Source organism: Theropithecus gelada, chromosome 6 (assembly GCF_003255815.1).
Source record: "Theropithecus gelada isolate Dixy chromosome 6, Tgel_1.0, whole genome shotgun sequence".
Classification (NCBI taxonomy): Eukaryota; Metazoa; Chordata; class Mammalia; order Primates; family Cercopithecidae; genus Theropithecus; species Theropithecus gelada.
In genome coordinates this window covers 92,610,349-92,625,325 of record NC_037673.1, presented here as the reverse complement: position 1 = coordinate 92,625,325, position 14,977 = coordinate 92,610,349, and positions in this window count along the sequence as shown.

The following is a 14,977-nucleotide window of genomic DNA, read 5'->3' as shown; positions in this document are numbered from 1 at the left end:
CTTTTAATATCACTGAAAGAGGCACTGAAGAGGGTAGGAAAAACAGTCTTGAATTGATGATGCCACCACTCCCCCATCCCTTGACAGCGGCCACGTGGTGTGGCAAGAGAATGTGTACTTGGGGGATGAAGAGTACAGTGATTGTGGGACTTTGCATTAAAACTCAGTGCTGCCCTGTCACAGCAGAAAGCAACACCAGGCAGAACTCAGTGCCCATGGAGGGAGCATTTAGACCAGCCCCAGCCAGAGGGGAACTGCCTATCCCAGTGGTCAGAACTGGAATTTCGGCAAGACTTGCCACCACAGGCTGATGTGCTCTGGGGTCCTAAATAAGCTTGAAAGGCAGTCTAGACCACAAGGACTGCAATTTCTGGGTAAGTCCTGGTGCTATGCTGGGCTTGGAATCAGTGGACTTGGAAGACACACGACTTAGTGAGACACCAACCAGGCTGGCCAAAGGACTACTTATGCCACCTCTCACCCAATCCCACACAGCACAGCTTGCAGCTCCAGGAGAGACTACTAATTTTTGAGGACAGGAGAGGAAAGTAGAGAGGACTTTGTCTTGCAGCTTGGATATCAGCTCAGCCAACTGCATAGGGCAACAGGCAGAGTCCTAAGACCCCCATTTCAGGCCCTACCTCCTGGAAAACATTTCTAGACACACCCTGGGCCAGAAGGGAACCCACTGCCTTAAAAGGACCCAGTCCAGGCAGGATTCATTACCTGCTGACTAAAGAGCTTTGGGGCCCTTAGTGAGCAGTGGTAGCCAGGCAGTACTCCCCATAGACCTTGGGTGCAACCCGGAGATGTACAACTCAGAGATGTGCTGGCTTCAGGTGTGACCCTGCATATTCCCAGCTGTGGTGCCTACAGAGACTCCTGCTTGAATAAAAAAAGAGAGGGAAGAGTAAAGGGGACTTTGTCTTGCACCGTAGGTACCAGCTCAGCCACAGTGGAGTAGAGGACCAAGTAGGCTTTTGAGGTCCCTGGTTCCAGGCCTTGGCTCTTGGACAGCATTTATGGACCTTCCCTGGGCCAGAGGGGAGCCCACTGCCCTGAAGGAAGAGTCCGAGGACTGCCAGCACTTAACACAAGCTGACTGAAGAACACTTGGGCCTTGAGTGAACACTGGTAGTAACCAGGTGGTATGCACCATGGGCCTGGGGTGGTGGTGACCATGGGGAGAGACTCCTCTGCTTGTGGAAAAGGGAGGGAAGAGTGGGAAGAGCTTTGTCTGTGGCTTGGGTGCCAGCTCAGCCACAGTAGAATAGAGCACCAGGTAGATTACTAAGGTTTCTGACTCCAGGCCTGGGTTCCCAGATGGTATCTGTGGGCCTGCCTGGGGCCAAGCAACTGATTGTAGGGTCCTAGGGCCTTGAGTGAATGTAGGCAATAGCCAGGCAGTGGTTACCGTAAGCCTTGGGCAAAACCCAGTGCTGTGTTAGCTTTGATCTGACATAGCACTGTCCGAGTGGTGGCGGTGGCCACAGAAGTGCTTGTGTCACCCTTTCTCCAGTTCTAGGCAGCTCAGCACAAAAAAAGAGACTCCATTTATTTGGGAGAAAATAACGGAAGAGAGAAAGTCTTGCCTGGTAATCTAGAGAATTCTTCTGGATCTTATACAAGACCACCAAGGTGGTACTTTTATGAATCTGCAAGAGCCATAGCATTACTGGCTTGGGGTACCCCCTAATGCAGATACAGCTACAGTGACCAAAAAGTTAAATTATAACAACTAAGTTCCTTCAAATACCTGGAAAGCCTTCCCAAGAAGCACAGGTACGAACAAACCCAGATAGTGAAGATTACAGTAAATACCTAAATCTCATACCTAGACATCAATGAACATCCACAAGCTTCAAAACCATTCAGGAAAACAAGAATCCACCAAACAGAATAAGGCACCAAGGACCAATCCTGGAGGGCTAGAGATATGTGACCTTTCAAACAGAGAATTCAAAACAGCTGTTTTGAGGCAAATCAGCAAAATTCAAGAAAACACAGAAGGAATTCAGAATCCTATCAGATGAATTTAACACAGAGACTGAAATATTTAAAAATAATCAAGCAGAAATGCTGGAGCTGAAAAATGTAACTGACATACTAAAGAATGCATCAGAGTTCTTTAACAGCAGAAATGATCAGACAGAAGAAAGAATTAGCTTGAAAACAGGCTATTTGAAAATACACGGTCAGAGAAGAAAAAAGAAAAAGGAATAAAGAATCAAACAAGCCTACAAGATCTAGATAACAGCTTCAAAGGAGCAAATCTAAGAGTTATTGGCCTTAAAGAGGAAATAGAGAGGGAGATGGGGTAGAAAGTTTATTCAAAGGGATAATAACAGAGAACTTCCCAAACCTAAAAAAGATGTCAATATTCAAGTACAAGAAAGTTATAGAACACCAAGCAGATTTAACCCAAATAAGATTACCTCAAGACATTTAATAATCAAACTATCAAAGGTCAAGGATAAAGAAAGAATCCTAAAAGCAGCAAGAGAAACAAATAATTTAAAATGCAGCTCTAATACATCTGGCAGCAGACTTCTCTGTGGATAACTTATAGGCCAAGAGAGAGTGGCATGACATATTTAAAGCGCCGAAGGAAAAAAAACAAAAACCCTTTTATCCTAGAATACTATATACAGCAAAAATATCATTCAAATATGAAGGAGAAATAAAGACTTTCCCAGACAAACAAAAGCCGAGGGATTTCATAAACATCAGACCTATTCTAAAAGAAATGCTAACGGGAGTTCTTCTATCTGAAAGAAAAGAGCATTAATGATCAATAAGAAATCTGAAGGTACAAAACTTACTGGTGATAGTAAGTAGCCAGGCAAACAAAATATTGTAACACAGTAATTGTGCTGCTCATATCTTGCAGAGAAAGACTAAGAGCTGAACCAATAAAAAATAATAACTACAACCAGTTTTCAAAACATACACAGTACAATAAGATATAAATAGAAAGAATAAAAAGTTTAAAAGTAGGGGTACAAAGGTAAGTATAGAGTTTTTATCAGTTTTGTATTTTTTGCTTGTTTGTTTGTTTATGCACTTAGTGTTAAGTTGTCATTAGTTTAAAATAATGGGTTATAAGATATTATTTCCAAGCCTCATGGTAACATCAAATAGAAAAATGTACAACAGATACACAAAAAATAAAAAGCAAGAAATTGATACATATTGCCAGAGAAAATCACCTTCACTAAAAGGAAGACAAAAAGGAAGGAAAGAGGAGAGGACCACAAAGGAACCAGAAAACAAATAACAAAATGGCAGGTTAAGGCCTTACTTATCAATAATAACATTGAATGTAAATGGATTTCACTCTCCAATCAAAAGACAAAGAATAGTTGAGTGGATTTATTTTTATTTATTTTTTATTATACTTTAAGTTCTAGGGTACATGTGCACAACATGCAGGTTTGTTACATATGTATACATGTGCCATGTTGCTGTGCTGCACCCTTTAACTGGTCATTTAGATTAGGTATATCTCCTAATGCTATCCCTCCCCACCACCCCCACCCCACAACAGGTCCCGGTGTGTGATGTTCCCCTTCCTGTCTCCAAGTGTTCTCATTGTTCAGTTCCCACCTATGAGTGAGAACATGCAGTGTTTGGCTTTCTGTTCTTGCATTAGTTTGCTGAGAATGATGGTTTCCAGCTGCATCTCCATGTCCCTACAAAGGACATGAACTCATCCTTTTTTATGGCTGCATAGTATTCCATGGTGTATATGTGCCACATTTTCTTAATCCAGTCTATCATTGATGGACATTCGGGTTTGTCCCAAGTCTTTGCTATTGTGAATAGTGCCACAATAAACGTACATGTGCATGTGTCTTTATAGCAGCATGATTTATAATCCTTTGGGTATATACCCAGTAATGGGATGGCTGAGTCAAATGGTATTTCTAGTTCTAGATTCTTGAGGGATCGCCACACTGTCTTCAACAATGGTTGAACTAGTTTACCGTCCCACCAACAGTGTAAAAGTGTTCCTATTTCTCCACATCCTCTCCAGCACCTGTTGTTTCCTGACTTTTTAATGATCGCCATTCTAACTGGTGTGAGATGGTATCTCATTGTGATTTTGATTCGCATTTCTCTGATGGCTAGTGATGATGAGCAATTTTTCATGTGTCTGTTGGCTGCATAAATGTCTTCTTTTGAGAAGTGTCTGTTAATATCCTTAGTCCACTTTTTGATGGGGTTGTTTGTTTTTTTCTTGTAAATTTGTTTGAGTTATTTGTAGGTTCTCCATATTAGCCCTTTGTCAGATGAGTAGATTGCAAAAATTTTCTCCCATTCCGTAGGTTGCCTGTTCACTCTGATGGTAGTTTCTTTTGCTGTGCAGAAGCTCTTTAGTTTAATTAGATCCCATTTGTCAATTTTGGATTTTGTTGCCATTGCTTTTGGTGTTTTAGACATGAAGTCCTTGCCCTCTTTTCCTAACTGAATACCCTTTATTTCTTTCTCCTGCCTGATTGCCCTGGCCAGAACTTCCAACACTATGTTGAATAGGAGTGGTGAGAGAGGGCATCCCTGTCTTGTGCCAGTTTTCAAGGGGAATGCTTCTAGTTTTTGCCCATTCACTATGATATTGGCTGTGGGTTTGTCATAAATAGCTCTTATTATTTTTTTTTTTTTTTTTTTTTTTTTTTGAGACGGAGTCTGGCTCTGTCGCCCGGGCTGGAGTGCAGTGGCCGGATCTCAGCTCACTGCAAGCTCCGTCCCCCGGGTTTACGCCATTCTCCTGCCTCAGCCTCCCGAGTAGCTGGGACTACAGGCGCCCGCCGCCTCGCCCGGCTAGTTTTTTGTATTTTTTAGTAGAGACGGGGTTTCACCGTGTTCGCCAGGATGGTCTCGATCTCCTGACCTCGTGATCCGCCCGTCTCGGCCTCCCAAAGTGCTGGGATTACAGGCTTGAGCCACCGCGCCCGGCCAGCTCTTATTATTTTGACATACGTTCCATCAATACTGAATTTATTGAGAGTTTTTAGCATGAAGGTCTGTTGAATTTTGTCAAAGGCCTTTTCTGCATCTATTGATGCTGAAAAAATAAAGTGGATGAAATTCAGTATCTCTTTATGGTAAAAAAAACAAAAACAAAAAAACAAAAAAACACCTCTCAAAAACACTGGATACAGAAGGAACATATCTCAACATAATAAAAGCTATATATGACAGACCCACAACTAGTATCATCCTGAATGAGGAAAACCTTAAAGACTTTGCCCTAAGATTTGGAAGACAACAAAGATGTCCACTTTCACTACTGTTATTCAACATGGTTCTGGAAGTCCTAGCTCGAGCAATCAGAACAAAGAAATGGCATCCAAATTCCAAAGGAAGAAGTCAAATTATCCTTGTTTGCAGACAATAAAATATTTTATTTGGAAAAATCTAAAGACTCCACCAAAAAACAAACTCTTCGAACTGATTTTAAAAAATTCAGTAGTCGCAGGATACAAAGTCAACATACAAAATTTAGTAGCATTTCTATATGCCAACATCAAACAATCTGAAAAATAAATCAAGGAAGTAATCTCATTTACAATATCTATAAATAAATTAAAATACTTAAGAATTAACTTAGCCAAAGAAGTGAAAGAACTCTATAATGCAAACTATAAAACATTAATGAAAATAAAACTATGAAACATTAATGAAAGAAATTGAAAAACTATAAACTATTAATGAAAGAAATTGGACACCAAACAAATGGAAAGAGAGCCCATGTTCATGGAGTGAAAAAATCAATATTGTTAAAATGTCCATACTACCCAAAGCAAGCTAGGAATTCAATGTAATCCTTTATCAAAATGCCAATGACATTTTTCACAGAAATAGAAAAAAAAATTCTAAAATTTATATGGAAACACAAAATGCCCAGAACAACCAAAGCTGTCCTGAGCAAAAAGAACAAAACTAGAGTAATCACATTATCTGACTTCATATTGCTGAAAAAATAAAGTGGATGAAATTCAATATCCCTTCATGATTACCAAAAAAACTCTCAAAAAACTGGATACAGAAGGAACATACCTCAACATAATAAAAACCGTATATGACAGACCCACAACTAGTAGAGCTATAGTAACCAAAACAGCATGGTACTGGCATAAAAACAGACATATAGACCAATGGAACAGACTAGAGAACCCAGAAAAAATCTATACAACTACAGTGAATTCATTTTCAACAAAGGTGCAAAGAGTATACATTGGGGAAAGAACAGTGTCTTCAATAATGCTGAGAAAACTGGATCTCCATATGCAGAAGAAAAAAGCTAGACCCCTACCTCTCACCATGTACAAAATTCAAATCCAAATGGATTAAAGACTTAAATCTAAGACCTCAAACTGAAATTACTACAAGAAAACATTGGGAAAACTCTTAAGTCATTGAACTAAGCAAAGATTTCTTGAGTAATACCCCAGAAGCACAGGCAACCAAAATAAAAATAGACAGATGAGATCACATCAAATTTAAAAGCCTCTGCACAGTGAAGGAAACAATCAACAAAAGGAAGAGACAACCCACAGAATTGTAGAAAATATTTGAAAACTATCCATCTGACAAGGGATTAACAACCAGAATAAATAAGGTGCTCCAATAACCTGATAGGAAAAAAAATGTAGTAATCTGATTTTAAAACGGGCAAAAGATCTGAATAGACATTACTCAAAAGAAGACATAAAAATGGCAAACAGCTGTATGAAAAGTGCTCAACATCATGGATTATCAGAGAAATGTAAATCAAAACTACAATGAGATGTCTTCTCACTCCAGTTAAAATGGCCTTTATCCAAAAGACGGGCAAGAACAAATGCTGAGCTGGGCACAGTGGCTCATGCCTATAATCTCAGCACTTTGAGAAGCCGAGGCAGGAAGATTTCTTAAGCCCAGGCATTCAAGACCAGCCTAGGCAACATGGCAAAACCCTGTCTACCAAAAAAAAAAATTAGCCAGGCATGGAGGTGTGTGCCTGTGGTCCTAGCTACTGGGAAGACCGAGGTGGGAGGATCACCTGAACCTGGGAGTTCGAGGCTGCAGTGAGCTGTGATCATGTCACTGCACTCCAGCCTCTCCAGCCTGGGTGATAGAGTAATAGAGTGAGACCCTGTCTCAAATTAAAAAAAAAAAAATTTGCTGGCAAGGATATGGAGAAAAGGGAACCCTCATACAATGTTGGTGGCAATGTAAACTAATACAACCACTATTGGAGAACAGTTTGGAGGTTCCTCAAAATCTAAAAATAGAGTTACCATATTATCCAGCAATCCCACTGCTAAGTATATACCCAAAGGAAATAAATCAGTGTATTGAAAAGATATTTGCACTCCCATATTTGTTGCAGCACTGTTCATAATAGCTAAGATTTGGAAGCAACCTGAGTGTCCATCAATAGATGAAGGGATAAAGAAACTATGGTACATATACACAATGGAGTGCTATTCAGCCACTAAAAAAAAATAAGATCCTGTCATTTGCAAAAACATGGATGGAAGTAGGGTCATTATGTTAAGTGAAATAAGCCAGGTACAGAAATACAAACTTCACATGTTCTCACCCATTTGTAGAAGCTAAAAATTAAAACAATTGAACTCAAGGAGAAAGAGAAGAACACTGGTTACTAAAGGCTGAGAGGTAGGGTTGAGAGAAAAATGGGGATGGTTAATGGGTACCAAAAAATAGTTAGAATGATTTAGACCTAGTGTTTGATAGCACAACAGGTTGACTACGGTCAGTAATAATTTATTATACATTTAAAAATAACTAAACAACTATAATTGGATCATTTGTAGCACAAAGAAAGGATAAATGCTTGAGCTGAGGAATTCCCCATTTGCCCTGATGTGATTCTTATGCATCAAATGCCTGTATCAAAATATCTCACGTACTCCATAAATATATACACCTACTATGTACTCACAAAAATTAAAAATAAGAAATTTCTTAAACTAACATTTTATATAACATTTACACTTAATTCCATAAGTAGAAGTATGCCTCATATATAAAATATTACTTGGGACATTTATTACAAGACTATTTGCTTCTAGTTTTTAAAAAAGAAAAGATAACTATTTGAAATAAACAAATCACCAGGCATGGCCTGTGCCTGTAATTCCAGCTACTTGGGAGGCTGAGGTAGGAGAATCGCTTGAGCCCAGGAATTTGAGACCAGCCTGGGCAACATAGTGAGACCCCCAAATAATTGTTTTAAATTAAAAAAAAAAACTTTAAAAAATGAATTTAAAAACTCTGCTTACTTATAATGCTACTGTTGGCTAAAGAGGTTTGGCCTAGATTAGGAAGAAAATGTACATGTTCACACATCAGTAATTCAAGTATGTGGAGGTATATAAAGTGATATGGGGGAAGAGAGTACACAGATTTTTTTTTTTTTTTAAGATAAACTTTTGCTGGCTTGGAGGCCTCCCCTGTTTTTTATATGATAGTTACAGTGATTCTCCATTACCTTGTTCTTATTTTAGAGATGAGAAAATATCTTTAGATGTAAAAGTACTTGCTCAAAATCACATAGAGTAAATAAGGTGTGGAAGGAGTAGGAGAAAAATGTACCAAAATGGTGAATGGTAGGAAAACCAGCATATTCCAGTGACCTAAGGCTTGTATTCCGCCTGGGAGTCTCTTCTGCAGAGTCTCAGAGGCCCATAAAATTTGACTTGTCCTCCTGGTGCCATGGAGGTATGAGAGGAGACAGTCTTCACAACCAGGTTTTGATTCTATCCTCCACCAAGTTTTCTCACTTTTTAGAAAACAAAGATTTTTCCTATTACGGGTCTTTCTATCTTCTCAGTGCATACCCAAGAAAACCCATCTCAATAGACAGAAGCCCTCAATGTAACATTCCTGGGCTTTTGTTTTGTTTTGAGGGCAATGCTGGGGGAGTGCTTTCTTTTTGAGCTCAAGGCTACTGAGATACCTTGAGAAGCTCAGAAGAAAATATACTCTAATTTGGTCTTTCTCCAATTTTCAATTTGTGGGAAAATAGGTCCCTCTTTCTATGCAGTTTCTTATTTCTCCTTGAAACAGATTTTGAAGAGAAATAATGCTGCTTCTTTTTTTAAATTTTTTTTACTGCACAACACTCCTTTATGTTTCTTCTTTGTCAGCAGAATGCATGCTAAGTGCAGAACTCTAGTGGCAACTGCATAGGAAGTGAAGTAAAAATTATAGTTTACAGTGCGAAATGGATGGCACAAGGCTTTTATCTTAATGTAAGCATATCCATAAGTGTAGCCTGGATTGAATTAAGAGTATACTGATGATGCAATCTTTACAGGAAGCTTCAGCTGAAATATATGGAGCTGTGAAATTACTAGGTTGCTTGAACCCAACATCTCCATCAACTAATGTTAGGTTTAAGTAATTTGTTTCAACCAATAAATATTCTCCTAGGTATTTTAATCTAATAATTTTTGCATAGTCTAGATATTCCTTTTAATTTGCTCATTTTTTTATTTTGCAAAGATTTAAACATTTCATATGACTTACACCCCCAGAAATGTGACTTTCTAGGTAACCCATAGAAGGGGTGTGTGTCTCATCCCTTGGCTTGCCCCTTATAGAAGACCTCTTCTTTCTTTATTTGAAGAGTAGCTCAGAAACTCAGCTGGAATTCAAATGCCTCTTTTAGAATCAATCTGATCACTTTACAGCCACATTTTGAATAAAGTTTTCTCCTATGCACCCAATGATATAAATTTCTGTCCTGGAAAGGGTGTGTGTTATCTGAGAAAATGGAAGGAGAGGAACCAATAATTAGATAAACTTTTATGAAAGAGAAAATATCATTATAAAGGCCACTAGCAAAATCCACTCCAAAAACAAACCAAATTTTTTTTTTTTTTTTTTTTTTGAGACAGAGTCTCGCTCTGTTGCCCAAGCCGGAGTGCAGTGGCCGGATCTCAGCTCACTGCAAGCTCTGCCTCCTGGGTTTACGCCATTCTCCTGCCTCAGCCTCCCGAGTAGCTGGGACTACAAGCGCCCGCCACCTCGCCCAGCTAGTTTTTTGTATTTTTTAGTAGAGACGGGGTTTCACCGTGTTAGCCAGGATGGTCTCGATCTCCTGACCTCGTGATCTGCCCGTCTCGGCCTCCCAAAGTGCTGGGATTACAGGCTTGAGCCACCACGCCCGGCCTAAAATTTTTTAAACTATCTTTTTAAAAATACATATTAGGCTGGAAGTCAGCCAACCATCGTTAATGAGCTCAGTTATCACAAATAACATCCAATGACCCAAGGGCTTTGCATCATTATCTCCAATCTTGCAAGTTTGAACATCCAAATTCTCCCACTTAAATAACTCTGAGTTTATCTTTAAAATGTTAACCTGTGAACTAGCAAAGCCTTCCCCAGTATCTTTGACCTCTGAAGTATTTCTTGAATAATCGATTTTACTCCTCTCAGAGACCAAATACCAAGACAGCTCTGGGTAATTGGTTATATGAGACCATCAAGATAACATGGACCTATATATATACCATATATATATACACACACACCTCTATATATACCGTCCCCATATATATACCAATCAAAAAGCTGACATAAATGAGAGGTTGAATTTCATTGTGCTTTATGGTTATGAGAGTTGACTTTGCATTGGCAAGGAAAAAGAGCAGTTTAATAGTGGTTTTACATAATGTTCTATAGAAATGAAGAAATGTGCATTCCTGTAATCTGGAGATGGGATATTTATCTATTTTCTAGTTATTTTTCATGTAGTTCAACAGAATTCCTATTAATGATTTCTTAAAGGCAGTGAAACATCAATAAACAAGTATCTAGGATAAAGTTCTTTTATTTTACTTGTGTTTGTAAACTATTGCCTAGAAACCATCTGAAGTTACCTTTCCAACTCACTCTCTCAGTAAATACCTTGATTCAAATGTCTCATTGGTCCCTTCCCAATTGACAGTATATAAATTAACACTGCAGCCGTTCATTCTTTTAACTTGTTCTTTCCCAGCTGAGAGTAAACAAAGTTGATGCTATACAGCCATTCATTCCTCCTACTGCTCTCTTCCTAGTCGAGGCTAAACAAAGCTGACACTAAACAGTCATTAGCTATTACCTCTGCGAAGTCATCTTCTTCCCAGCCTTTCTTCTTCATCCTCCCACACACCCTCAGAAACACTCCTGAACACAGCTTTGACCCTCTTTTGACAATTCTGCATTTAGACCCTTCCAGTTCCTTCCACTCATTTCCCATTAGAATCTGAAAGGAGCTGTTGTCAGTCATTTCCTGTTGTTTTCATAAACTATTTGTTCTCCATATTAAGGCATTTAACTGTTTCATTCCAATTCTTTTACATTTGATTTAATTTATCTTAAATTGTAAATTTTTAAGAATTAGAAAGTAAGTGAAGAAATTATTTCAGGGATGATAATCTTCCTAAATCTTAATCAAGGTCCACTCCCTCTCTCAGTCACCTGATTGACTAGAGATGAGTAGTATAAATCAACTCAGGCTTAGTTACTGCAGGCTTATTCTTTAAAGCCTGCATGTCTTGAACTGAAATCTCTGAGGACCTGGAGTTTCACTAACCTCACCTGCAGCCTCACCAACAGGCCCACTCTCCTGTTTCACTTACGCTAGCTTCTTCCTCCAGAGCAGAGCACCTTATGGCAAAAGGAGAGAGTTCCTTCTTGTTTCTAACTGAAGATGACTCTTCAATGTAACTGTTATATTTTCTAACATTCTGCATGTTATTTTAATAAGTGGCCCCACCTTCTTAACATTTTTATAACTGTAATGAGCCATCTAACAACAAAACTGTTACTGGAATTACAGGAATTAATTTTTTTTTTTTTTTTTTAAAGATGGGGCTCTCACTCTGTCACCCAGACTGGAGTGTAGTGGCATGATCTCAGCTCACTGCAACCTCTGCCTCCCAGCTTCAAGCAATTCTCCTGCCTCAGCTTCCTAAGTAGCTGTGATTACAGGCATGCACCATCACACCCAGCTGATTTTTGTATTTTTAGTAGAGATGCGGTTTCACCATGTTGACCAGGCTGGTCTCAAACTCCTGACCTCAAGTGATCCACTCGCCTCAGCCTCCCAAAGCGCTGGGATTATAGGCATGAGCCACCATGCCTGACCAGGAATGATTTTTTCTTTTTACTGAAAAAAGTATAGTTTCCATCAACTTTTTTGTTGCATTATGCATAAAATTATGCAAAATATACCACCTTGATTTCTCATCTCAAAGAACTCTGTTCTCCCTGAAAGAATGGTAAGTGTGCTATTTCCCTGAGCCACCTTCTTACCATTGGCTGGTAAGTTTTGATCACTGAATATGTCAGTTATATGTTATTTCTCATCCTCTGATTAGTACACTCTGACGGGATTTGTAAAAAGATCATTTTGGTTATACTGTAGTCATCTACCTTCGTTTGAATACTTTTGTTTTTGCTATATGCCAACAGATGGTTGAGGTTTACAGTGAAATCTAATGTGAACTTTAGAATTTGTACTAAAATAGACACACTGTTCAGGGGTTTCTCAGGTTCTTCCATCTCCATCAGATGCTTCTTACATCGAATAAAGAATAGTGAGAAAGAGTTGTTTTTCTAGACTGTCTTACAATAGCACTTTAAGGTAAAAAGTCTTTATGGGCATTTAAGAAGGAAATGCATAAACAAAGGTTTAAGAAAACTTCTGCTGAAGAATTGGGCTTAATAGGAATGAAGAAACTATGCTCTCTAACTGGAATGTTGTATAATCCACCTTTCTTAGAATTCCTTTTTCATTTATCAAAATACAACTCATTAAAAATCATGATATTTATATGGACTTCTCTTCGTGAAGCTGTTTTGGAGCTCTCCATGAAGATGCTCATAGTTTGGTTTTTAAAGAAAAACCTTATGGAAATTGAAGATTAGTTTTCTTTTTTTCTTTCTTTCTTCTTCTTCTTTTTTTTTTTTTGAGACAGTGTCTCACTCTTGTCACCCAGGCTGGAGTGCAGTGGTGCGATCTCGGCTCACTGCAACCTCTGCCTCCTGTGTTCAAGCAATTCTCCTGCCTCAGCCTCCTGAGTAGCTGGGATTACAGGCATGCGCGACCAAGCCCGGCCAATTTTTGTATTTTTACTAGAGATGGGGTTTCCCTATGTTGGCCAGGCTGGTCTCAATCTCCTGACCTCAGGTGATCCACTTGCCTCGGCCTCCCAAAGTGCTGGGATTACAGGCGTGAGCCACTGCACCCGGCAAGAAAATTAGTTTTCTCAACAAATTACCTTTCATTATAATTAGTATTAGCAGTGAACATCGTTGAATTCCTTATATTGATTTGTGTCTCTCATACTGATGAATGGATAACAATCAGATTGATTGTGGGAATAGAAGTGATTTGTTTGAAGATCATTGCACCCTTAGGAAACAAATATATGAACTTACAGAAGGCTAAAATATCTGTGATAATATTTGTGCTCATTTGTAATACAGACATAGAAAAATGTATGTTAGAACTGAAAGAGAGCATCCAGCTTAATCCCTTAATTTTATAGACGAGGACTCTGAGCCCAAAGATGAGTGGCTTCTTTAAGTTTATATAGATAATGAACATCAGACCCTAGGTCTTAATGATCCCACGTTCTGTGTTGCTTTCACCAAAATGCAACCAAAATATTTTAAAGTACTGCTGGAATTATATTTGAGCATACAGAAATGCCCATTTATTGACTGAAATCGAAACATTTCTATTTTTTTCTTTTTTAATATTATCAGGCTTACTTCTTTGAGAAGTCTATATTAATTTTCTTAGTTCTCTAGTGGTGCTATTAAATATCTTGGTTTCCAATACAATATCACATTGAAAGTACTTCATTTATACTTTGTGTCCAATCAATGGATAATAGCTTTTTTGTCCACAAAGCATCTAATTTCTGTTTTAGATTATAAATTCCTGGACAGCAAGATCATTGAAAACTTCCTATTTGGTACAGCTCATGTAAAGTGCACTTTGGGACCCTATTTAAAGAAAATGTATTAACATGCGGGCTACTTTTTTCAAGTTCTCATCTTATACAATGTCTTTGCACTCTGGGACAACCCTGTGTCTGTGTTCTGTGTGGCATATACTCCCTCTGGGCATTTGCTAAGTGATAGTCATGATATGGTTTCACTGTGTCCCCACCCAAATTTCATCCTTTTTTTTTTTTTTTTTGAGACAGAGTCTCATGCTGTCGCCCCAGCTGGAGTCCAGTGGCACAATCTCGGCTCACTGCAACCTCTGCCTCCCAGGTTCAAGTAATTCTCCTGCCTCAGCCTCCCAAGTAGCTGGGATTACAGGCATGCACCACCACGCCCAGCTGATTTTTGTATTTTTAGTAGAGCTGGGGTTTCACCATGTTGGCCAGGCGGGTCTCAAACTCCTGACCTCAGGTGATCCACCTGCTTCGGCCTCCCAAAGTGCTGGGATTATAGGTGTGAGCCACCACACCTGGAACTAAATCTCGTCTTGAATTGTGGTTCCCATAATCACAATTCAAGACGTGAGGGACCTGATGGGAGGTAACTGAATCATGGGGTGATTACCCCCATGCTGTTCTCATGATAGTGAGTAAGTTCTCATGAGATCTGATGGTTTTATAAGGAGTTTTGCCTCTTTGCTTGGCACTTCTCCTTCCTGCTGCCATGTGAAGAAGGACGTGTTTGCCTCCCCTTCCACCATAATTGTAAGTTTCCTGAGGCCTCCCCAGTCATGCTGCACTGTGTGTCAATTCAAACTCTTTCCTTTATAAATTACCCAGTCTCGCGTATGTCTCTATTAGCAGCATGAACTAATGCAGTCAGTATAATAGGAATTATTATTATTATAGTTCCATTCCATCTATTTCCTTTTACAAAGCCTGCTCTTCTACAAACTAGTTGAAGAAGCTGATCACATGGAAGGTATTTCATTTTTATATAGTCTTTAATGGTCTAC